The sequence below is a fragment of the Amphiura filiformis genome, chromosome 5, assembly GCF_039555335.1.
Source record: "Amphiura filiformis chromosome 5, Afil_fr2py, whole genome shotgun sequence".
NCBI lineage: Eukaryota > Metazoa > Echinodermata > Ophiuroidea > Amphilepidida > Amphiuridae > Amphiura > Amphiura filiformis.
Window position 1 is genome coordinate 64657007 of NC_092632.1, and position 23933 is coordinate 64680939.

Below are 23933 nucleotides of genomic sequence, written 5' to 3' on the forward strand. Positions count from 1 at the left end.
GCACCCACAAAATGGCCCTAATCAGTCAGGCGTTTGGCCTTAAATTCAATTTGCGAAAGACGCAAGTCTTGGATTCCAAATGTAATATTTTTTTACTGCAATCATGCTTTCAAGTCATCAAGAAGTGATATCAATTGGGTCTTGTGACCTTTTTAAGAAATCTGGATTAATATCAATTTGTGCCTTTAACTAGACTAATGTGTGCTTGCTGACCCAGCCATGGTTATCTTGTTTGCCGTAATCTGTTTTTAAAATTTAGGAAAAGGCTCCGAGTTAAGGAATAGTTATTTAGAGACGGTTTGTTTTTAGGAAAGCTAAAAAAATGAAATTGTGTAAAATTTTAGTTCTCTGACTGGTATAATTATCACCTAATTAAATGTAGTTGACGAATCTTGCTATTTGTCAATATAGTCGAGATCATTCTCTTTCATTCTACATTGTATAGTTTGCTATCAGCAGTAGATAGCATTCTCACTTGTTCTATAGTTTGCTATCAGCAGTAGACAGCAATTTTCGTAAATTACTATACCATAAATTAAATAAACAAAATATCCATAAATAAGCCTAAGCAAACAAAAATGTTCAATAATACAATGTAGTTAGAAATGTCATTAGCTTGATGGCTTCTGTAACAGTTAGTCTCAAAAGTTGCTCTCTGCAATATCTGTATGTAAAATGAATGACCAAGAATTATATTTTCATACTAAAAAGAGCACTAAGTGTACATGGGAAACACAGAACTCTACACGTATGTGTTGTTTATCTGCTTTACACATAACATGAGCTTGGGTAGAAGACAGTAATTAATGCAAAATATTTTGTTATATGTTGTTGTCTAGTTAGTAACTAATTAGTGCAGTTAGTATGTGGAAGATTGGATTTGGACAGTCGCATAATATGATTACAGTTTAACATCATCTGGGACCTAATTGGGGATGGCTTAATTTGAAAATAATAATACAATTTAGAATATTGTGGTTAGGCAACAAAAAACCCCTGTTCTACGAGCTCGACTAACCCAGATATTCCAGTTTTGAGATTTAAAAAAAATTTGCTATATTATAAAATCATCCGTTTGGGCGACGTTAGTGCAATTCGGTATTATGAATTCTGTGCCCCTCCAAGTAGTGAAAGTCAAAATTTCCATGCGCATTCATTCTTATTCAGTTAGTCGATGTGTCTTAAAGAAAACTCGCAATTTGATTGGTGGATAGTCAAATAAGACACCGCTGTTAGTGCCACGCAGCGGCAGCACACTTGATGGTCTATAATGATCATGTGATAATGCGTACACGTAATGCACATGCGCAAACTAAGAACGCTGTTCAGCGGCTTCAAGGTTTGTGACTTTGTCATTCATTTAAAACTACAGGGATGTCTTTCACAAAAGTAACTTCATTTTTTGTGGAAAAAAGCAGTTTTACTTATAAAAATTATGTTGAATAAGAATGAGAATAAAAGATAAGATTTTTTCTTTGCCTTTTATTATAGTGGATACCGACTGCGTCAACATATTGGCCAGCCATCTAGGCAAAAGACAAAATCCTAGATCTTATTCTTTAAATTTAAGACCAAAATTCAACTTGATTATTAAAAACCAAATTAGTGGTATTTGTGCAAATATTTGCACACTCCGCGCAATTGTTTCAAGCATTGGGGCCTCCATTATGTATCCTTTTCCCCCGGGCTCCACAACCCCTAGCCCCGGGCTCCACAACCCCTAGCTATGCCACTCTTTGCTAAAAATAAAAATAAAAAATACCTGCTTTGTAAAATATTTTAAAATCCCATCGTTGAGAATTTCAACAGGCATGCTCAAGTCAAATATTAAAATACTGATTCATAAACCTGTTGTGACAAAAGCGAAGTGTGCACCCAGCAATAGAGTGATGTAGGTCTTCTAATCATCATGAAGAAATAATTGCTATCAGCAGTAGACAGCAACCAGTACTTTGTATACATTGTACATGTCATGTACATGTGAGTATCCTAGCAGGGCATGCACACAGACCCTGCTCACCATATAGTACAAGGACAATAGATTAAATTACACTGTAAGCTCTTCAGGTATCTTATTTTTTGTGTTGTTTATTTTTGTTGAAAACTGTTGCGAAGCGAATTGTATATTTGTGGGTTAGTTGTTGATGACAATGGCATGAAACGATCATTTTGAAATTTTATTGGGCTTGGGTTTTATTTCTGTAGCATGAGCTAAGCATTTCTGATAGAAAATGATTGTAATTTAACATTTTGTAATTCATTGATGTGTTCATTTTTTCTTAAGTTTGAATTCCAATTAGTTGTATTTTTAGGTACTTTTTGTCTGCGGGGAATATAACTTTTATCAACATGAATCCCACAACCTATCCAATTTAATTCTGATCCATTCCAGAAATGATTTCATTCATTCATTCATTCTTTCATTCATTGTGATGAAACAGTTATGTAACATTAATGGCATCACTCATCACATTTCAATGCCAGTGATAAGACGTTAACGTAGTGAAACTGTGGCAGGACGAAACACAAGTATATGTTGGGCTTCTCAACATTACTGTGCTCAAGAACCAACACTGTACTGTACATTGATTTGGCAGTCAGACTAGCTCTAGAGTGAGCTAAGCTAGCTAGTAAGCCATGATGCAGTATAGGATAGATGCATTGACATTGCTGTGTATTTTTAGCTTTCTTGGCTCGCTGCCTACAGCTGTTTTGTTGACATCGATATCAGCATCTTCCTCACTCACTCGCTCTCGTTGGCTGCGTTCTTCGATGCAGCATATAATTTATGGGCATCTTGCATCTGCGCCGACCTCGCCTGACCCGCTTCGTCGTCGTGTATGTGCACACGTGGTGGGGATAGCTAATAACTAGCTATGCAGTGGCGCTACAGTATATGTATGTATGTATGGTACATGTGCATTGATGTCAAAATTATGGCAGATTACTGGCTGAGCCTGTGCATATGTGGCTTAATTTGTTTAACCAGTCAAATCTTTGCCAATGGCTATGAAAAATTCATTAGTCCCTTCAATGAAATAGGATTGGTCTTTTTTCTGATATGAGGTTATGTCTAAAAGTGGTTCTAACCTACTCTGCTTTCGTCTCTCAGACACAAACCTAGTTGAATATTTGTATGTATAGTGATGCATTGAACATGAATATGATTATCAATTTGATTGCCAATGGCAGCATTTTGTATGTCACATACTGTTGCATATTTCTAAAGCAAGATTGTGTCACCATGGAAAGATCCAATGCAATTACATAGATGCGACAGTGGACCATCTGATCGGGGCAAGGGCTAAGAGAATTAATTCCAGCTGTCGGTAATGGTCTGTCCATTTAGCATATTGTGTTGGATTAAAACCAGCAAGTATTTGGATATTTTCAAATTACCTCTAAGTGCTTTGTCGTTTTGGGACATGTATGTTGCTATTTAAAGGTGTTCCACTTGGAACTAGGAAAAATTGTCCATTGCCCATTATTTGTATGGGGTTTTTTCCTTTTGTTTTTTGTTACCTGGTACATAATTCCTCCATAAAAGCAGCAGGGCTGAGGAAATGATTATTCCCTGGCAAAGTTCGCTAAATTTCACTCCCAAGAGAGTAAAATTTCCATTTCCCATAATTTTTTTTACATCTAAACAAACTTTCCCTCCAGATCTCAAAATAACCTGTAATGAGGCTTTCCGATGCGAGATTGTATGATCTTTGTCACTCAAATTTTAAGAAGAATTGAAATACTCTAGATACCAGAGATGATAATTATAATTACCGTATTCATTCCAATAAGCGCTCGGGGTGCTTTTCATTTTTGGTGGGCGCTAATTTTTTACCTAGTTGAATTTTTTTGTAAGGGCCGTTTATTAGAGATAAATTTACCTACGTTATAATAGGGTCCCGAGACGTTCTAGTAGCTTTTTCGATGCAGTGAATGTATTGCAAGTTTACACAGGACTTCAAATCCTCAAGCTATTTCACTGTATCAACGTCTATCAGTCACTTTAACATTAATGGTACCCTTTAGCAAATTGAAAATACCCTAGGTGTGCGCTTATTGGGGTGTGGGCTCTTATTGGAACTAATACGGCACTGTTTGTGAGATGCTTCTGCTCCAGAAATATGCAGGGTTGTGACATAAAATATATGTAAATTTATAAAAATGTATATAAATTCATATATTTTTACAGATCACCTTGACTTTTTTTGTGTGTGCAGCAAATTAATTAAAAAAGATGTGTCGTCTAAACTTGACTAAAAAGCTGCCCTGTAAAGATAGATCAACTAAAACATGACTAAAAGCCACTCTATTTCAAATCAAACGTTACAATACAAATGCCTTTTCCCTTCTTTCTTTCATTTTTTTTTCTCCTCTTGTTATTTTGTTAAATGCATTTGCTTAGCCCTTTATCTGCTATGACCTCAATTTGCATCCATGACTGTAATGGGCTATTCCATTTAAAATCCACACTACCCCTGTGGAAGATTTTGGTAATATCTTTCACAGGGGGAGTGTGAATTTCAAATGGATTGAGAACATTAGGCAGTTCCATTTGAATTTCATACACCCTCTGAGAAAGATTCAACTTGAATCTTCAACAGAGGGAGGATAAGTTTCAAATGGAGCTGCCTAAAGTGTTTAGTCCATCTGAAATTCATACTCCCCTTGTGGAAGATATTTCCAAAATCTTCCACAAGGGAGTGAGGATTTTAGATGGAATCGCCCAATAGACATCACTGGCAATCTAAGAAATTGATGACACATATATTCAAGGAGTGACACACATGACTGTATAAGATTTGTGTTATCATAGGCTTCTCATTTTTTAAACCAATTACACAGCCTCTAATGATATTTGCATTAAGTTTAACCTAATTTACTTCACACCAATTTGCATAATTTTAACAAAATAGAGATTTAATGGCAAATACTGGATAGTGTATTAATATGCTGCTATTTGTAACACAAAATGTGATTTAGTATAATCACTCCTCGGGTAAAGCAATGCCAAATATTGTATAATTGTTTTTGTTTGTTTGTTTCACATGCTGCATTTTTGTTTGTTTCCACTCACTGTAAGGCCTAAAAAAATTGTTTGATTGGCGTAACCTGACCGACCCTAAAAATAGGCCTGACCCTAGACTTTTTTTCTTATATTTTTGCAAAAAAATGTAAAAATTGAAATTTAAGAATTTCTTTTTTTTAAAGTTCCAATTTATGCAATTTTAAGCTTAAAATGTGTGTAAAAAAATTAATAAATAAAAATTGCCTAAGCAAGGGCATGAATCCCTCCCATTTATTGCCCTAAAGCTGACTATGTGTGATATCGCGATCGACCACGATATCACAATGTAATTTTCGATATCATGATTCGATTTTTTTTAAAGCTTGCATCGATATGCCTGCGATATAAGAAAATCTCCCAGTGCCACGCAATGCATTACTGGGAGATTCCCACAATGTAATGTGACCCTGGAAGTAATGAATTAAAGTTGGTGGCATCCATACTTTCGCAAATTTTGAAGCAAACTTATTTGACTGTATATCCTGGAAGTAAATTTGTTAAAAGCTGAGATAATATTTGTGTCAAAGCATACTTTCACGTACTACCAAAGTAATTTCATTATGATAGTCTCAAAATTTGTGAGATTTTTGAAGGTCAACTTTTGCGTGCTCAGTGTAAAGAAGCTTAAAAAACATTACGATATTCTGATATTTTTTTGCCCCCTTGATGTACGATACTGGCGATGCGTAAACTTAGCTGACAGTACCAATACAAGATCGTATAGGGAGTCTGATTATACTGCACTATTTCTGTGAGCATGATTCAAATTTGGCACTTGCCCATTGTCATTTGTCCTACAAATTTGTAGTCCTGCATACTGTACGCAGTAAAAATTTTCAATTTCAGATTCATTATAAGATATTAATATTGGAAGCCACTTTCTAATTAGGTTACACAGGAATCAGGTTTTATTATCAATTGCAAATATCAAATAAGGCGTAGACTAGTGTTAATTAAAATTGACAATAGATACCAGCATAACGATTTCATTTGTGCCAAGCTCAAAACCACACCTCATGAAAGGACGACGATGATGATGATAAAAGGTTGAAGGTCTGTGAGAGGTTTGTAATAAAATATGTGATGTATGCAAGCAAAATTGGAGGAAATAATTTTTTGAGGCATTGTAAAAAGAGGCTAATTTTCTTCTATATTTCTTTTCAACAAGATGGAAAAATCATACCTTAATGTTATTAGCATGAAGTTAACAAAAAACTTCATCTTAGTATATCACATATATGGATGCAAGCAACCAAGTCACTAAGGCCTCTGCTGCATAACTCTCAGGGATGTTAATCTTTCAGAAATAGCCGGAATTCTGGAAATCCACATTTCAGGAATTGGATGATATTTTGTCATAAAAAAGAGCAAATCTTTTTAGTAAGCCTATTCACTGGACAGTTTTCCTTATTTCCCCATTTAAGTATTCATTATTTTCAGGTATGTGAGAGTTCCTTGTTTCTGTGGAATTCCATGTTTTTGCTTCCTTGCAAACCGTTTTTATTTGTCCAAAAATGTAAATCCATGTTTTTATTTTGCCCCAAACCAAATCCGTGTTTCTGCCATGTAATAAAGATAATACATTGTACATCCCTCTGCATTGTTGTATAAATGTACGAATGAGACTAAATTGCTGTTGCGTGCATGGTAAGTGTATATGAGGCTATATGATACACAAACTTCGTAGCAGTCACAGTTACAATGTGCATACATACATGTTCCCTGAAACATGCCGTGGGGATGATGTTGATGGCGGCCATTGCTAGATTATTAACATGAGCGATCTTTTTTAATCGTTTTGCAATCCAAACCATCCGATGTCTTAAGAGAATTATGTTTCTTTCGAACATAGCTTATGTGGAAAAGGAAGGAATATGCCATCTACATTATAAGTAGCGACTGCAATTTTATTGAATGGGGACAAAGATGGATTCAGTCTCGCTCAAAGCAGATCAGAAAGACCCTTCAGTTAAAATAAAAACATGTGGAATCGGGAATGGCTAAATCGAAATCACTTCTGAATTTTGCGTTTTTGATCAGAGGCCACTCGCATCCCTGTATTAATATAAATGAAGTTTTTTGATATACCGGTACCATAAATTTCCAATACTGCACAGTAATACTGTGCAAGATATTTTGATACTGTACATGTGCGCACTTATGCATTGGCGCGCCAAACTCGGAGCGTGTTACGCTGCATATATAAGTGTGCGGAAAACAGGTGTAATTGACCACGTTTTATAGCGTGTTGTTTTGTACCACCGGCAAACATGATGAAAATGATTACACTAATGACTGGTTTCCAAATGGCACTGGTCAACTTGTTTATTTTGATACTTTAGCATACAAAAAGCATCGAAAATGCTTCATATTGTAAGATAATAATAATATGGGATGGCTTTTTTTTTGTGTGAAATGAGAATATATCGCATTTGCTAGCTACATATAGTTAATCTCGCCGCCATAATGCGTATAACGTATTTGAGTCGAACGATTACAGCAATTTATAAATGGTAATGTAACCATAACATAGAAATAGAAACCCACATTTTCAAGATAAAAGAACATCATAGTTGAAATAAATTTTAAAAATAATATTTTACAACCGACATCATGTGATAGATGTCATTTTAAAGCAAAAAAAATGAAAATAGAAAAAAAAAATTACGGTCACATGTGTTAGCTTAGGGTTATCATGATGATGTGGTAATTGTTATCATCATCATTATCAATAAGTAAGTGGAAGAGGTTAGTGCCCTAGTTGGTTCTGGCCGAGTGGATTTTATAAGAAAGTTGACCTGAAACCATTTGCACACATTTTTTTTTCAATGTCTCCTGGGATAAAGAAAAAAAATAGAGAAAGCTGTCATCTCTTCAAACTAACATATAGTTGGCAGCCCAGAGCTGTGCCGGTGCATAGCATGGTCACTGTGGGCTAAAACACAAAATGGTTGGTGGACTTTTGAAGCCCCACAGGTAAGCTTATACCCAGGTGAAATGCTTTAGCTGACAGCCTGACAACAGTATGGCTGCTCTAGAGCTGGCAAGTTAGGGATGCGAGAGTTTATGATGCATGGGTGAAAATCATCTATGATGTGTTAGTGTTGTGTCGTACATAACTAGTCAACTGTGCTGCTGCTTGCTTGCTTTGCAGTGGTACTGTTACTAAAGTCAGTACTTCATACAGAGCTGTAAGGGGAGCTCATGCAGTGGCTTAGTTCAATGCTATATTTGGCAGGGAATTGACGTCACCCAACCTGATTGACCAGAGGTAATGCAGTCAAGATTCTGGATAATTTTCAGGATGAAAAAGAATTATTTTCTGCACAATGGATGGGAATCTGTATTTGGTGACAAGTCTGTGAATTGTGGTAAAAAAAAAATAATTTTCAGATGTTTTATAAGTTTTTGATTGCATCTAAGAAACACTTGTTGGTAAATTGAAAGGTGCCATTGTTCCAATTCAGTGGTAGTTGTATTAGAAGCTTACACAGCATTCTCATCTATCAGGGCACAGTCCTTTAACCCCAATGCATTTGTACATTCATTGAATGACCTTTGAAAATTTGGATACAAAAACTCATACTCTGCAACTTGAGGTCAAATTTTGCCCCCTGATTGTTTAATTGAGGTTATTGAACTATGCCACTGGGGAACTATGCCATTGGGGTGAGGCCATTGTGGGCCATAGTGCTTGCCATCCCAACTCAAAATGCTAATATCAAGTGCATAGTTTACTGAATATATTGTAAACATAAAGATGACATTTTATGCGAATGGTGATAGAAGGCAAGTGGAAATACGATGGCAAGAGGAGGCAAGAGCAGTGTTTCTAAAGCTGAAGTACCCACTGATCCTGGCTGTGATGGTTAATCTAGATGTGGGTTGATTAGGATACTGTGCCCATGTAAACTGTAGAGCTGGGTCCCTGAATTATGCTACATGGTTAAAATGATGTGTCTTTGATTATTTGGGTAAGGCGGTATTACAGGGCATTGAAAAAGCCAGGAACGTGGGCAGTTTGCAGAAAATCTTGAGAAGTGGAAAAAAATTATTAGGGTGACTTGTAAAATCCAAAAAAAAATGACTACAATTGCCACCAATTTTAAAGTGATTGTCATTTTGTTTTGTCCAATGCTCGTATTAGAGCATCAAAGGGCTATTTTTGTAGCCAGGAAAGCTTCATACACTCTTAGATAGCGAGAACTAATCAGAACAAGTGTTAGAAAAATCCAAACCATACATTGATTGTGTATAATGTACACTACGCGTACTATGCGCAGTGCTTTCGCATCGCTTAGACTTGATTATTTTCCGGGTGGGTTGATGCATTTATATTTTGTTCATTTTTACAATATTTTTAATGATAATTTTGTTATAAAAAACAGCAAAAATCATGTGTGTTTTTTTCTTGTACGAAATATAGGTTAGTTAACGTACTTACAAAATAATGCACTCTACGCTGATGTTGATGCGTCTAATGCACTCCCCTTCGAGACTCATGCATTAGCCACATTATTTTGTCTAATTTATCTCCAAACAAGTAATATGTGTTCTTTATTCTATAATTAATGTACCCTTTTGTAATGTTAAACTCATATGGGCTCATTAGTCCCCAGAAAGGCGAAATTATTTCTATGGCTTGCACTATTATTTTAAGCCCATGGTCTTGGGGTTTTTTTTAGGTTTTTTTTTACACACAAGCATGGGGACCCATGTAAAGATCTGATTCCACTATTTCTCTGTTTTTGTAACATTGTGATGTGATGTAAAAAACAAAAGAAAGAAACAATGATTACATCACTGGATACATCACTGTAAAGTTGCATTGTAAAAAGTGCATATTTATATGACAGTAATCTGCATCTGCTTCAGGCTTGGGTATAAACTGACTCATCTATCTACCAAGGTGCTATTTTTTTTGCAATTGGATATATATCCTGGTATCAAGTCACCAGACAAGCGATCATCTTGCACCATCAGCATTCCATTAGGGATGCATAGTAAACATAAAAAAGCTTATACTCACACCAACACCTATAATAGGGACCTATGACCCTCATTAACTAGTATTGGCTTTTAATGCTTACTGCTTTCGTTACCCAGATCTTTTTAACCGATCCTTGTATTTCTTTCAAGCTATCCCTAAAAACTCTTTTTGATTTTGTATAGCTAAGTGCTGCTGATAATGTAGGGGCCTGAGTCCCATGAATTTTTTTGCGTTGTTGGACAGATATTTCAAATGTACAAATCATATATCAAAATGTTGAAAAGATTCTGGAGAATCTTTTTTGCCATGTTGTAAAATTTGTAACCTGCACGTTCAGTATTCCGTTTCCATGGCAACCATCATGCTATTTAATAATTTAAATTGTCATTTTTTATCCAAAATGTCTCATTTTAACTGGCCATTTCTTTAAAATTAAATGAGTAGACACGTCATATTTGATGTGCAGAATAAATGACACATGGACATTTTTTTATTTATGATCAAAATCATCACATAGATAATTTCTGAGTGAAAATACCATTTTTTTGGTGATTTTTGTGCAGTTTTGACCAAAAATGTAATTTTTACTTGGGAAATTTTGTGAAAAATGATTTATGCATTGTGGATAGTGTATCAATTTATTTAGATGGATGTTCGAATCAAAAAGGTCAATTACAACATTTGTCTATGACCTATGGTTTTTGACCTGTGACCTCTTGAAATTCATAAGTAGGCATGAAGCTCACATTTGTAATGAATTTGTTCATGAACTCATGAATTCTTAAGACCAAAGGAATAATTTTACATGATTTCGAGTGAAATCGAAGCATGCTAAATTTTCTACCAAATGCTTGTATTACCCATAGTATTGGTTTGGGTCAAGACCCCAAAATTGAGTGTGATAAACAATGTTTTTGAATTTAGCACCCTAGAGTCACCCTTATGATATCACTTTTATCATGAAATGTTTTCTACATTTTATTAGAATATTAATAATGAAATCTGGACCATTATAATTAATAAGGAAAATGTAGAACTTGAAAGCAGGTGACACATGTGATCTTGTGGTCTTTGTTTTCTATCATTTGTTCTGTTTAAAATTAAAAGAGCACATATCTGATATTAATGAAAACATTTTGTGAAAAAATTAATATAGATCTACTTTTATGGCAATGTTCCAGTAGTTATACCTTCATGCATTTTTGTATCATGACTATGGGCGAAAATTCATTTGAGGTTGTCCCAGCCTCATAACCCAGATCGATCCTTCTCATGTGATATCCGTTACCACATTCTGTATGTTATTGTTAGTTACTTGTTCAGTGATGCTACCTGTTCAGTGATTCTTTCCATTGAGTGATCGTGCCCATTTACTCAGCTAGAATAAAAATTCATAAACATGGTAACCAAATCAGGGGCACGAGATGAACATGAAGATAAGATTATGTGTTTGAACTATATAAATGAGGGGGCAAGGAGAAAATCTGACTGAGCATCTGGCTTACTTTCACTCTCTACATGCATGCATGCATGCAGAATACATTCAATGAGATACATGTAGCTGGCTGGCTGGTTATAATAGCATTGGCAGTACTAGCCTACATTATTTTGTACAATGAGTTTGATATATATTTTTTGTGTCAAGCAAGCAGCTGAAGGAAGAAGCAAATGAACAAATTGTCAGCTAGGCTTACAGAAGAAAGATGTCTCTAAATTAAGATTATTTCTTGCATTACATTTACAGCATATTACATCATCAACCATCATGTGTGCATAAATGAATGAATGAATGAATAAATAAATAAATAAATATGCACACCTTTACACACAAAATGGGTGTTTAAACAATTTAAAAGTGGACATTTCAGTGGAACATTATTTGTTTGCTTTTCACTACCAATGCCACTACGTACCCCAAAATGTGTAACTGTTCTTTTATGTACGTAAGAAAATTCATAATCGCAAAAAAAAAAAGCAAAGTAGTTCAAGATTGGCAAAGCAAAAATAATAGCACAAAATTACTTTTACAGTAATTCTTGTATTAAATCTAAATGAATTATATCCAACTTTCGTCTAAATACAGTCGATCCAATGTTGTTTTGTCCAATACACTTCATCCAAAATATTTTGGTACTAAAGATTTTTCATCTTCACATACTCATTGGACTCTATTATTTTTGGACAAAGTTTTGTTGTTCAACATATGGAGTGTTTTCCTTAAAAAAAGCAATGATCAACAATGATATATTTGAATTACTAGAGTACCTGCGGCTGTGAGGGCACTGTAGCTGTACGTGAGAGCACCACCAGCATCAGATAGTGATGCTGTTTGACCCCCCACTGACCCCATATGACCTCTGACTCTAAATGACCTTGGCTTGATCCCCTTTGACCTTTGATGACCTCAGTTTTATTTGATACATCCGTTTGAAATTTAGAAATCATTTGCAGCTATGAATGCTGGGAAGACATTGCAGTCCTCACAGGGAGTGGTGAAATCTTCCTGTTCCTGTCATATTGAGAACTCGTTATACCATGTTTAAGCCCTCGTAGCAAGGACTCCACCCACCAAGTCTGTGCCCGATCGGACAAAGTTTGAAATTTGACCCCCTCCGTAATGACCTTTGACCTCGGTTGACCTCAATGGTATTTTATGCATATATTCCCTCAGTAGCAAGGATTCCACCCACCAACTTTGAGCCCCATCGGACAAAGTTTGAAATTTAACCCCTCCATAATGACCTTTGACCTCGGTTGACCTCAATTTCATTTCGGGCATATATTCCCCTCGCATCAAGGATTCCACCCACCAATTTTGAGCCCGATAGGACAAAGTTTGAAATCCATGACCTTTGACCTTTGACCTCGGTTGACCTATTTTATTTCGGGCATATATTCCCCTTGTATCAAGGATTCCACCCACCAAGTTTGAGCCCGATCGGACAAAGTTTGACATTTGACCCCTCCGTAATGACCTTTGACCTCGGTTGACCTCAATTTTATTTCGGGCATATACTCGCCTCGTATCAAGGATTCCACCTACCAAGTTTGGGCCCGATCGGACAAAGTTGAAATTTTGACCTTTGACCTTGACCTCCGATGACCTTTCAAACTACCCCATAAACGTGGAATGCCCGATACCTATCTATATCCGAAATATCGGAGTGATGCGTCGAAGCGCGGCTAAACGCATTGCCGGACAGACGGACAGACAGAGCTTACGATTTTATTAGTACTAGTGCACCTGCGGCTGTGAGAGCCCTGATGCTGTGAGAGCACTTATTGGGGTATGGGCGCTTATTGGGGTATGGGCGCTTGTTGGGGTATGGGCACTTATTGGGGTGTGGGCACTTATAGAATTCATTGGCAGCAAGTTTGGGCCCGATCGGACAAAGTTTGAAATGTACAAATCATTTGCAGCAATGCATTCTGGGTAGGCATTACAGTGCATTTCAAATTGGGCACATAGCCAAAAGCTGAATGACACCCGCTTGGGCAGCTTGAAACTTGTAGATTGTCTACTGGATTCTTTTTATCCACTTGCTGCTTTGTATCCACGTGCGGTCTTTTCCCCCCTTTGACCTTTGACCTTGACCTCCGATGACCTTGAAAACCACATGGCCAACATGCTTTTCCCGATACCTACCCATATGCGAAATTTCAGCGCGATGCGTCAAGCACGGCAAACGCATAGCCGGACAGACAGATAGATAGACAGATAGACAGACAGATACAGCCCGCTTATTATTTTATTAGTACTAGTGCACCTGCAGCTGTGAGAGCCCTGATGCTGTGAGAGCACTGGCATGATAGCGATACTGTTTGACCCCATATGACCTTTGACCTCGGTGTAATGTTTTCATGCTCCCCATACTGGGGATTCCACCTATCAAGTTTAAGCCCAATAGGGCAGTTTAAATTTAGCCCCTACATGACCTTTGACCTCGGTTGACCTCAATTTTGTTTTATGATATATTCCCCTCGTATCAAGGATTCCACCCACCAAGTTTGAGCCTGATAGGACAAAGTGTGAAATCCATGACCTTTGACCTTTGACCTCGGATGACCTCCATATAATGTTTTTCATGCTCCCCTCATACTGAAGGTTTTGACCCACTGAAGTTTGAGCCCGATCGGGCAAAGTTTGAAATTTGACCCCTCCGTAATGACCTTTGACCTCGATTTTATTTCACAGATTATATTCCCTCCTATCAAGGATTCTACCCACCAAGTTTGGGCCCGATCGGACAAAGTTTGAAATTTTGACCTTTGACCTTGACCTCCGATGACCTTCAAAACCACATGGCCAACATGCTTTTCCCAATACCTATCTATATCCCAAATTTCAGCACGATGCGTCGAAGTGCGGCGAAACGCATAGCCGGACAGACAGACAGACAGATAGATAGATAGATAGACAGATAGAGACCGCTTATTATTTTATTAGTATAGATAGATAGATAGATGCTATTTTTAATAATGATACAATTATATAGCAAAAATGTTGTGACTGAGAGAGAATGTGTATAGCAAAATATATTTGTTTTTCAGGAAGTAGTTGGGTTTGTTTCTTTGGTTCCTGTTTGCATCCTGGTAGTATCATTGTACTTTGTAAAATTTGTGAGTGAATTGAATAAGTGGAAGAATGGCCCAACTCCACCATTTTACAAAAATGGAGTTAGATCCGGCATTTTTATTTTGCCAGCAGACTGCTCTTCCTTGTGTGTGAAAGAAGGGCCAAAATCAACTCTCTAAATAGTCTTCCGAGTACATTTAAGGTGGTACGAAAGGCAAAATCAAGTTGCTCTGATTGAGATTAAAATAGACTTGTTGCAGAGAGATATGCAAAATAATCTTAATTCTAAAATTTAAGCCAAATCGGACAAACAGTTTTTGAGATATTGCTGTTGAAAGATTCTTTGTATTCTATTGTTTTTGCCAATATATTGATAAAGTCAATGAAGAAAATTGGCAAAATATGCTCATTAATATTAATTTTTGCCAATATTTTCCCAATATTTTATGAATAAACCTTCATACTACTTTTACCTTTAAGAATTTTGACCGAAACTTTGCCAATGTGTCTCTTTGACCTAAACCTTTAACATGTGATTTTCCCACAAATCTAATTTGCATATTTGCATAATTAATTAGCCTTAAGTATAATGCTAATTAATTATGCAAATATGCAAATTAGATGGGCGATAAAATCACATGGTAATGTTTTTAGGCCATAGAAACACATTGGCAAAGTTTCATGTCAAAATCATATAAAATAAAAGTAGTATGAAGGTTTATTCATAAGATATTGGTATAATATTGGCAAACATGAATATTCATGAGCACATTTTGCCAATTTTCCTCATTAACTTCATCAATATATTGGCAAAAACAATAGAATACAAAGAAACTAAAACATGCATATCTTGACAACCGTATATCCGATTTCCTTCAAACAAAAACTATTTTGCTCAGTGTATTTAGCTTAACTTATTCAATCTATTCAAATGGTTCTAAATTCAGTTTCTGTTTTCCAGAAACATCGTTTCGAACCCCCTTAATCATGGTTTGCATGGAAGAAAGGCCCAACTCCATGGAGTTGGGACTTCCTTCCACAAATATTGGGTTAAAGTGGAGTTTTGTTTGTCCATGAAATCTGCTTTTCACTACAATTTTTTTGTTAACATATTGCATGCTTCTTACTTGTGCAATTAATAGATTAATTAACAAAATTCTGTAGCTATTTATAACACATCTGCTTACACGTACGGAACTAGCACTTGTAGTATATTATTGGAAGAAGGGCACAACTCTACCTCTTAATAAGACCTGTATCATTGCCATGGAAACATCATGTATCATGTCACGTATCTAATAATGTATACGTGTACTAATGGTCTCCTGAATATGAAAAAATTCTGTCTCTGTAACTTTTCCAAATAAGATATTTATATAAAAAAAGTTTTGATGGAGTTGAGTTTCTCTCAGGTATTCAATTTTCAACCTCTGAACAAAATAAAAGTTATCAACAATACTCGTTATCCATCCAGTTATAACAATTTGATTCGTTTGAAGTTATTGATACAATTATAAATAGATTTTTGAAGAAAAAAAACCCAAGAAGTAAATCCTTCATTCAAGTTACAATGGATCAGCATGAGTCATAAGGGCACATAGAGTATATCTTTGTCAGAAAAGGTCAAGGGTCATTTAAGTTCACTCACTTTATTACATTGTGGGTATGGTGGAAAAGAAATTGTCACTAGGTAAATAAAAACCACCATTTGTGACTCGATCAAGCAAAATCAGTCGGAACTCGGAAATATAAAATTTTCAGTTTCTTGTAGGATAGTAAAAAGCATTTACAAAGCTGGATTTGGCAGAAAACCCCATTAAAATTGAACAACCAATTCCAAAGATATGAGCAATTAAAGAGTTTCCAAAACAATAGGAAACATAAGGAAATATTTCCTTTGTGTGGCTATATCTCAAAATCAATATTTCCGAGTTCCGACTGATTTTGCTTGATCGCATCACATTTGTTTATTTATTTATTTACAAGTTGAGTCATAAGTGAATGCACAATGCACTTTACACACATTGCTTATGGCCATGTGTTTTGAACTCGCCACCCAAAAAGGGTGGCGACGTTGCATTTTTCCAGATCCTTCCGCCAAAAATGTTTATAACTTGACAACCACATGAACTACAGACATAAGTGTGGTGTCAATTTAAAGCTGAAACTCCATACTACATGCTGTGCGAAATTCATGAATGTGTGTTTTAGGGTGTTGGAGATATGTCCATTTGTTTTTGGACTATTCAGGGTGGCGGTGGCTGAGGAAGCGGTGGCTGAGGAAGCGGGCTGTACAAATCCTATGGAAGACACAGCATCATGAGCATTGCCAATATATTTTTTTAATTGCTCCCATTTACAAATTAAAAGGCCCATCTCCATGTAACTTGGACCCAAGTGTCCATAAGTAAAGAGGTATTAGATAAGCTATGTTTTAGGTCAAAGGCGGGGTCAAAGGTCACAGGACAAAGGTCATTAAAGGTCATTTTCCAAAAAAGTAAGAAAATAGGTATATATGCCCTACCCCTATACAAGTATACATTTTCTGAAGGGGAATTTCATGGGGAGTTCAAATATGATGAGCAATTAAAGATAGGGGCAGAGGTTAAAAAAATATGGCTTGAAAGATAACAAATGAAAAAGTTAAATTTTAGCTGACAATTTCAGTCGGGACAACTTAACAATACCCCTACAATTTTGTAAGTGGCATATTTGGATTCCTCATGCAATTTCCTTTCAGGAAATGTATAGTTTATATGGGGTGGAGTGCATATTTAACATTTTATGTCAACTTAAACCTCGGAAGGCGTAAATAAGCTCAAAAAGGCTGCGCAACGCAAAATGGGGCGAGTTCAAGACACATGGCCTTATATGAAATGGTTGGTGATCCTATTTTGTGACTTATTTCTTTTCAGGTTTTTCTCATACACACCCTACACACAATTATTGGGTTGGGCACAAGAAAGAGACCTAATTTTGTGTAACTGTTCTGGAAACTGAGTCTTGTATCAGACATTCAAGTTTGACTTTTCTACATACAAACCTACTACACGTTGACCTATTTCCTATATATTAGGTTATTTACCAACCTTTTATGATAACAGAATTTTGGAAATAAAATCCAGTACTGGAACTTATGAGACTTCATCAGGCAACTGTCCTTCTGGACTGGTCATGGGATAGAGGGCTAAATCTTAATAGCCTGGTCGCATGTCCTGATTGGTTTCATATATGCAACCAAGCAAAGTTGCAAAAAATAAGTTCCATTCACTCGTCTGGCATGATAACAGTTTGAAGCCTTGTTAGGTTGCAAAACCTCTGAATGGTTACCGTTCATACTGTACATTTGATCTTAGTTATAACAGTCCATGTACTAAAACAAACTCATTATATTAAGGGCTGGGGTATGAACGTTTGGACAGTATTTATTTTGGGCCATTAGAGCACATCAGACATATCGAATTGCATTCTGAATATGAAGAATGTCATTCCGATATCAAATAATTTTGATTTTTTGAAATTCGCAATTTAATACACATTTTATGGCAAATCATTAAAAATTGATATTTTTGATATTTAACAGTACTTGAAGTAAACTTTATAAATCTGATAATTTATACTTAAAGTGTATGTAGGTGGGATGAAAAGCCGTTCGTATTAAAGATATGGATTTTTTTTCCCAAAACACAAAAAAAAATTAGGTCTTTTTGGGAAAAAAATCTATATCTTCAATATGAAAGGTCAAAATTTTCAATTGACCGTCGGCTTTTCATCCCTGCTACATACACTTTAAGAATATATCATTAGATTTATATAATTTACTTCGAGGACTGTTATATATCAAAAATTTGAAAAATATCAAATTTTTATAATTTGTCATACAATTTGTATTATATTGTGATTTTAAAAAATGAAAATTATTTGATATCAGAAAGACATGCTTCAGATTCAGAATGCAATTCGATAGGTCTGAGGTGCTCTCATGTCCCACAAAAAATACTGTCGAAACGCCTATAAATGCTCATTTTGGATCCCTTAAGGAGTGCATTTCTTTATATCAATCATCAATGTACTTCTGTTCTCAAAGTCAAAGTAGACATATGCATGCAAAACAGTGTTGTAAATCACAATAACAGAAATGTTAACTGTAAACATTGTATTATTGAAACAGTCAGTGAAGGATGATTTTTTGTCTCGCCTGATAAGGCAGGAGACTATATAATCACTTTTCCGTATGTATGTGTGTATGTGTGTGTGTATGTGACAAATTTGGTTAAAGTTTTGGTTAAAGTTTGCTTTCCGCCTATTTTCTCTTTTACTAGGAGTCGCATACGTTCCTCAAACTTGGTGGGTGGGTGCATCTTGACCCAAGACAGAACCGGTTTGTATTGGTTAGTGGGTCAAGGTCACTGAGGTCATGTAGGGGTCATCTGAGGTGAAATAAGAAAAAACTGTCGTATGGGCATGAAACTTGGTTGGTACAGTCAACATTTAAAGCCAAATTTTTGGAAGGTCATTTCAAGGTCACCAGGGGTCATCTGAGGTCAAATTAGTAAAAACTGTTGTATGGGCATGAAACTTGGTGGGTACAGTCAACATTTAAAGCCAAATTTTTGGAAGGTCGTTTCGAGGTCACCAGGGGTCATCTGAGGTCAAATTAGTAAAAACTGTTGTACGGGCATGAAACTTGGTGGGTACAGTCAACATTTAAAGCCAAGTTTTTGGAAGGTCTTTTCAAGGTCACCAGGGGTCATCTGAGGTCAAATTTAGTAAAACCTGTTGTACGGGCATGAAACTTGGTGGGTACAGTCAACATTAAAAGCCAAATTTTTGGAAGGTCATTTCGAGGTCACCAGGGGTCATCTGAGGTCAAATTAGTAAAAACTGTTGTACGGGCATGAATCTTGGTGGGTACAGTCAACATTTAAAGCCAAATTTTTGGAAGGTCATTTCGAGGTCACCAGGGGTCATCTGAGGTCAAATTAGTAAAAACTGTTGTATGGGCATGAAACTTGGTGGGTACAGTCAACATTTTAAAGCCAAATCTTTGGAAGGTCATTTCGAGGCCACCAGGGGTCATCTGAGGTCAAATTAGTAAAAAATTTCAGATAGGCATGAAATTTGGTGGGTACAGTCAACATTTAGAGCCAAATTTTTGGAAGGTCATTTCAGGGTCACCAGGGGTCATCTGAGGTCAAATTAGTAAAAACTGTTGCATGGGCATGAAACTTGGTGGGTACAGTCACCATCAGCCAGATAATCGTGCCCAGCCGATAACCGCCAAATTCATTTACCTCTACCCAAAGTAATCGCAAAAGCAGGTGGTCGCGAAAGCAGGCGAGACTCGTGGTTCGAGAACCGCCTTGTTTCTGAAGGGCTTGCCAAAACAATCTTTGCCTCCTCCCCCCCCCCCTCCTTCAGGCTTGCCAAAAATCTCTGCCCTCCCCTATAATTCACCACCTGGTGTACACAAAATGATAGCACTAAAAGGATAGCTGGGAACCAAGGGAGAACAGTGCAAGTGCATTGATTGGTCACCCCAATAAGAAAAAATTAAAATAAAATAAATTCAAATAGTAAGTTGTGTATAGGCAAGTTGTTCATGGTTGAAGTATATGGGCGAGTTAAAGGCCAAATTGGAGTTGCAGAACAAGTTACAGTTATCTATTGCTGTTTACTGTGGATGTAATCCCAATTCCCAAATATGTGACCGTCCACGAATGAGCCGTAAATGTCCTCAATTGTATTCTGAGTTACAGTAAAAATGGGCATGAAGGTCATATTCATAGGTATTTCAATTTGGTGCTACGTGTATCTCATTAAATGAGGTACACGTAGCACCAAATTGAGGTACCTATGAATACGACCTTCATGCCCATTTTACACTGTAACTCAGAATACAATTGAGGACATTTACGGCTCATTCGTGGTGGACGGTCACATATGTAACACCCTAAATTTTGGATTTCAACATCCTAGTGATCCTACTTGGTACGTTTAATGAAACCTATAGCTTTTAAATCCTGTAGGAAATCCAATGTGTTAAAAAAATGGCTTTGTCATCTGAGTAGAGTGGAAAATGTCTGGAATAGTCCATTTCACAGTAAGAGAAATAAGGACTTTTCACTGATACCAAAATCTCCAATTTGGTTGTTACTCGGACGATTCGTACCCAGTGGCGGCGCTACGGGGGGAAGGGGTCATTTGGCCCCCTCAAATATTTTCTTGCCCCCCTACTTTTCAATTTTTTGCAGCAATTTTGGGCAAAATTTGCCAATTTTGCCCCCATCCCTGAAAATTCACTTTGCGCCCCAATGCCCCCCCCCCAGAAAAAATTCCTGGCACCGCCACTGTTCGGACCATCCTTCTGAAAAGCACAATTCAATCTCTGTGATGACCACAAATCCACCGTATGAGGAGATTTTGCATTTATATTCATCTGGATATGAATTTTACATCGGGCATAAAAAAGCAAGTTTTTATATCCCACTGGGGGTGTAAATGAGTCTTGTTTCTGGTCATAGATATCAGTCTTTACATGGTTGTCTTCATAAAGATCAAATGTCTCATTGTTGCTACCTGTTCCTTGTAAAAATGTGCACAGAAGCTGAAGATCCTTTGTGATGAGTTCATTCACACTAGTGTTGTATCTTAGCATACCGGTGTACTGGATATCTTGTGCAGGAGAATGGGAGCATCACCATGCATATTTTTTTTCTCTGCTTCCAGTGAAAAGCTTGTTGGAAAATGAAAAGCTCTCTGATGACACATAAGCAGAGGGTTTTCTCTGAGCTCTGTTGGGATATTCCAGTTGAAATCCATACACCCCCTTTAAAAGACATAAACTTAGACCTATATATACAGGGAGTGTAAATTTCAAATGGAGTTACCTGAATGGGTGATTCCAATTGAAATCTGCACCCCCTGTGTGTGAGACAAAGGTCATGTCTTTTATAGGGGGTGCCTGAGCTCTATTATTGAGATAAAGTCCATGCAACATATCAAGAACATTGGTGTATGATTAATGTTTGAACCAGTCATGCTGAAGACATCATTATATACCTCATAGATTCCTGTCATCTGATTGGTTGAAAGTGCAGTCATTGAATTAACTATGCCCGCAAAATGAACTATGGACCGGTCCATGGAAATGAACTATGGACCGGTCACGTGCGTCACGATCAAACTGCGTGTTTTTTCCCAGCGTAAATGATATTACGCACGCGTTAATGTTTTCACACGCTATAATTACGCAGAAATCGCAGATTGTAATCTGTGTGCCGTTCGCATTGAAACTATTAATTTCTCTTCCCAAAATCGATGGGCATAGTCATGGTTTTGAGATCACCTTGGGCCTATAATTTTAACCATGCCCCTCATAGCAGTCAATATTTGTATACTATGGACCACAATAGCCTCATCCCAATGGCATAGTTCAATAACCTCAATTACATAATCATAATGCTAAATTTGACCTCAAGTTGCAGAGTATGAGTTTTTGTACCCAAATCTTCAAAGGTCATTCAATGAATGTACAAATGTATTGGGGTTTAAGAAAGTGCCCCTGCTAGATGAGCATGTTGTGGATCCTAGTGCATTTTCAGAAATTTTTTGTTCTTCAAACTATGAAATTTTTATGTGTGGTTAATATACTGCCAAACTGTGAATGATACACCCTTTAGTCAATTTATAATGAGACCTGTTACAAACATAGATTTATTAGCTAACATTTCCTCTCATGAGTTCTAATTGCAATTAGTTTCACCACATGGTTTGCTTGCGATAATTTTTCATATTCCGTGCCATCTCTACATAAAATAGTGTTTAGTATAAATAAATTGGAAGTTCTTCAAAAATAGCTCAAAATTGTGTATTGATCGTGTTGGCAGCAAAGTCTATTATTAGCTCATTGCGAGGTAAATCAAGATGTTAACATTTCTAACGGGGTGTAGCATGTCATAAATGACTGGTTGTAACCTATACTATAATGTGCAAGGTGTTGATGAGAGTGCGTCATTCCGATATTGTGCACTGAATGCAAATCATGTATGGAGCTGGCTGCCAGAGCTACTGGCTCATTCAGTGGCTGGCTAGCTAGTTGGCTCCACTTGTTAATGTGTCAGAGGGAATGTTTTAGTGCTGAAATGTATCTCACTATACTGCAAAATTTTGAGCAGGCTATGTATACACAAAGTGTTTTTATTTTTTTAATGCAGTGTTGGACCATGTTCAAATGTGTTTACACCATCTTTGTTTTCAGATGGATGCAGTATTGGCACCAGGGAAAAAAAGTGGAAATTTTTGTAATTTGGGTTTTAGCTGGGGGGGGGCTACTAGGGGAAAAGTTCTGACTGGGGAATTTTCCCCCACCATGCATGTGAGAGCGGGTATGGACTTGAAACTAAATGCACATGAAGTCATCTGGGAACATCCAGGGCTCGAACCTGGGACCTTAGTTTTGCCAAGCAAGGACATAGGTAGCCTGAAGATGTTGGCAAAAAATATAAGACAAATCTATTTTATGAATATTTTGTTGATTAAGGCCTCAATGAAGGTAAAGTTAAGCTCAATTAACCCCAACTCTTTTCCTGCTTTTTGGTGAAGGGGAAGGAAGGGTGGAAGAAAGAAGATGAAGAGATGTTGCGTCCAGTTTTGAACCATGGACCCTTTGGGTGCAAAGCACAAGACTCTGGATAGCAGGCCATGAGTGTTATTAATGTTGCCTAGCCCGATCATTATTTTCATATGTATGTGTGGTGTTTACCATTACTCCGTCAATTCCAGGGACCCATAGACTAAATTAATTGGCATGACAGAGCTCTGCTTGAAGAGGATCTTGATATATGTCTTAATATTTGTCTTAAATAGGTCTTTAATTTTAATGGGAAAATAAGGGTCTTTTTTTAATGACTGGCATGTCAAACGTAAAAGTTCGGTCCAACAAAGTGATGAAACTGCATTTAGCTGTAGTTGGTTCTTCTGCATCTGAAAGGTACACATCATCTGCAATCAGTTGTCCCATCTTTGTGAATACTCAGACCATCAAAGTAAAGTGCATATAAGGGGTCAGAACCAAAAGGCCCTATACAAAAATGTAATGATACAGGCTTTTAGGCTCTCTCACATTTCATGCATAGTGTTGCACTTAGGGCTTTACATTTTTAATGATAACAGTTTCTGTGACTAAAACAATCATAAGGTGCCCAGTGTTGTAAGGATTATTTTGAGACACAGGTATTTTTGTACTTAGGGCATTCTGGCTCTCTCACATTTCATGCATAGTGTTGCACTTAGGGCTT

General features: G+C 36.7%; 1 protein-coding gene across 1 annotated transcript in view; it reads left to right on the forward strand.

The window, feature by feature from the left end:
- Positions 1-23933, forward strand: part of LOC140153549 (protein kinase C epsilon type-like) — a 133524-nt gene that overhangs the window by 62563 nt on the left and 47028 nt on the right.